Source organism: Triticum aestivum, chromosome 1B, assembly GCF_018294505.1.
Source record: "Triticum aestivum cultivar Chinese Spring chromosome 1B, IWGSC CS RefSeq v2.1, whole genome shotgun sequence".
NCBI lineage: Eukaryota > Viridiplantae > Streptophyta > Magnoliopsida > Poales > Poaceae > Triticum > Triticum aestivum.
In genome coordinates this window covers 645,486,152-645,489,051 of record NC_057795.1, presented here as the reverse complement: position 1 = coordinate 645,489,051, position 2,900 = coordinate 645,486,152, and the positions used below count along the sequence as shown (strand labels likewise).

Sequence of the window (2,900 nt, the reverse complement as noted above, 5' to 3'; positions counted from 1 at the left end):
TCAGTATCTATCCCGGAGATAATGAGGTGCCGATTAATGCGTGTGGCGTTACTTACTTTGTTGTACTGCTGGCGTATAAAGGGCAAGAATACAAATGGTGTAATTTAGTAAAGAAATGGCGCCACTATTTCTGAAAAATGGAGGGGGCCCACTACGCCACGCAAGCAAGACCCGGCCCGGCCCTGACCCGAGCCCACGGGCAGCTGCTGCTCAGACCTGACTGGCCCGGCCCGACCGAGACGGCACAACACATACGGAGTGGGGACACTGCCGCCATGGATGACGAGCGGGTCCCATGGTGGCTATCTTACCTGGCGTCGACACAGAATGGGGCGTGGCGTGCGTACCTGTGCTGCAAGAGGGTGGCGGCGCGAGTTGGCAGTGGCGAGAGGGTGGCGGCGCGAGGTGGCCATGGCGATACGGTGGCGGCGCGAGGAGTGTGTGGCGAGGTGTCGAGGATGACGGGGCCGCGGGCGCTCGGCGGCGGCATCAGCTTCTCCGCCTCCGCGCGTGGCTGGGCCTGGCCTTGCGCCGCCGGGCGTTTCTTCAGCCTTAAGATGGCCCGACAATGCGCCTGAGCGGGGATCAGCTCGGGCTCAGGCGCGGAGGTGGAAGTGGGCACCGGTGCTGGCGCGGGGAGTAGACACCGGTGCGGGGGCAGGAGCGGGAGCGGACGTGGGCGCGTGCGGCTCGCGGCGGGCGCACGAGCGCTTCTTGCGGCCCCACTTGAGCGGCGCGGCGTCTTCCGGCGCGGCGATGGTGATGCAGCTGCTGTTGCTGCTGCCGCCACCGAGGTCAGTTCCCTGGGTGGCCTGGGCGGCGAGGTTGTAGAGCCCGCCGCCGCCGAGGTTGTAGAGCCCGCCGCCGCCGAGGTCGGCTCACTGGGTAGCCTGGGCAGCGAGGTTGTAGAGCCTGCCATCGTGGCTGTTGGATGCCTCAGAGGCTTGTGTGGCCAAGTTGTAGAGCCCGCCGCCGAGGTTGAGTCCCTGCGAGGAGTGCGCGGCGGCGTTGTGCAGCTGGTGGTCGCTCACGATAGCAGCGGATGAGAACGCCGGACGCCCTCCTGGCCGGCGCTGCTCGAGCGAGGCGCGGGCGAGGTAGGACGCGAGGCTCGAGCTGTCGGTGTCCACGGCCGGGGCGTCATCGCGGTCGTCCATGCTTGGTGTGGGTGACGGTGCGGGTTCTGCTTGCTTCCTGATGGCGGCGCTGCCACTGCCGTTGTCGATGCCATTGGGGACTGGAGCGTATTCCGGGTTGATCCTGCACGGAAAACGAGATCAGACAATCTAGATACGATGTTAGCCAGAGATTTGGATTGCGCGAGAACCAAGTCAAGCACTTGGGATACAAATGAAACCAACAGCAAAAACTTCTTCCCCTCATCGCGAGAACTGTAAGGCCTCCTTTGGTTCATAGGATAAGAATGTTATAGAAATAGGAAAGTCACAAAAAGTGAGATGACATGCATCTCAATTTCTATAGAGAAAGAGATGTCATTTGATGCATAGGATAAGAAAATTTTCCATTGAATCTAAGCTATTTTTTTTCCAAAATGTGAAGGATTCCTAAACTATATAGGAATAGGAATTCATTCCTACAAACCAAAGGGCTTCAAAGGAATTTTAACTTTGCAAATCCTATCCTATAGAATTCCTATAAAATTTCTACAAACCAAAGGAGCCAAAACCAAAATTAGTTCTAAAATGCAACCACGTCTACAAACTGCAGAACTGAAGTGCAAAACCCGAGCACTCGAAGATCTGCTCGACGGAAATCCGCACAAAAAAGCACACACGGAACTGCCTGCAGCGACCACATGGAAACAATCGGCTGAAAGCATGAATCTTCCGGCATGACAGACCAACAGAAATCCTAATACAGAACAAAATCGACGTGAAAACTCTGCAACCAGTCACAACAGTCGTCGAGTGGGGAAAGAAAAGAATTTGAGGCAGTGAGGCGAGAAAGATTGGTAAAATCCAGATGTAAGACGAGACAGGCAACCATACCGTGAAAGATTGATAAAATCCGCCGGCTCCTCCTCGGTGGTGCGAGGTGCCTTGTCCGCCGCTTGCAGCTGCGGCTGCTCCTGCTCGCCGGCAGTGACATGAGGGTCCTCCGGAGATGATCTGGTCACCGTCATGTTCGGCATCGTCAGCAAGCAAGGAGGACAGACACGACCAAAACTGAACAATGTCGATGGGATGTAGCCTGCGCAGCTAGTACAAGTACACCACATATATATAAAAGGAGACCTCTACTCTACAGATGGATAGATGGATGGTTGGATATGCACAAGCAAGCAGACTAATTAATGCCACTAATGCGGTCAAATATCTACTACTGGGAGGATCATATACTAGAATGCATATGATACGAGGGTACGATACTGCCTCCCATAATATCATATATTAGTATCAGTTTTGTGTAGTATCTTATTTATTGCTAGCATAGCATTTATTATAATGCGGTATCATAATATAATACTTAATGGTTTTTTCTTCATTTAATTTTATGACGCTTTATCAAAATTATCTAGTTGGCATGCATGATACTAACCATAATACTATTATTATGACCAGCCTAATACGAATTCAGCGGTGATATCAGTAGTTCCTCTTGCCTGCACCGCATACATATACTCCCTCCTTCCATCTATATAGGGCCTAATGCGTTTTTCGATGCTAACTTTGACCAAATATTACAGCAATAGTATATGACATGCAACTTACGCAAAGCACACCGTTAAATTCGTGTGTGAAAGGAGCTTTCAATGATATAATTTTCACATTGTGCATGTCATGTACTATTAATCTTGTTAATAGTCAAAGGCGGTCTTAAAAACGCATTAGGCCCTATATAGATGGAAGGGGGGAGTACAAACAATAGAAGGAAACTAT

General features: G+C 52.0%; 1 pseudogene; it reads right to left on the bottom strand.

Moving 5' to 3' along the window:
* Positions 1–307: 307 nt before the first annotated feature.
* Positions 308–2,143, bottom strand: LOC123081318 (BCL-6 corepressor-like protein 1; annotated as a pseudogene).
* Positions 2,144–2,900: the final 757 nt, after the last annotated feature.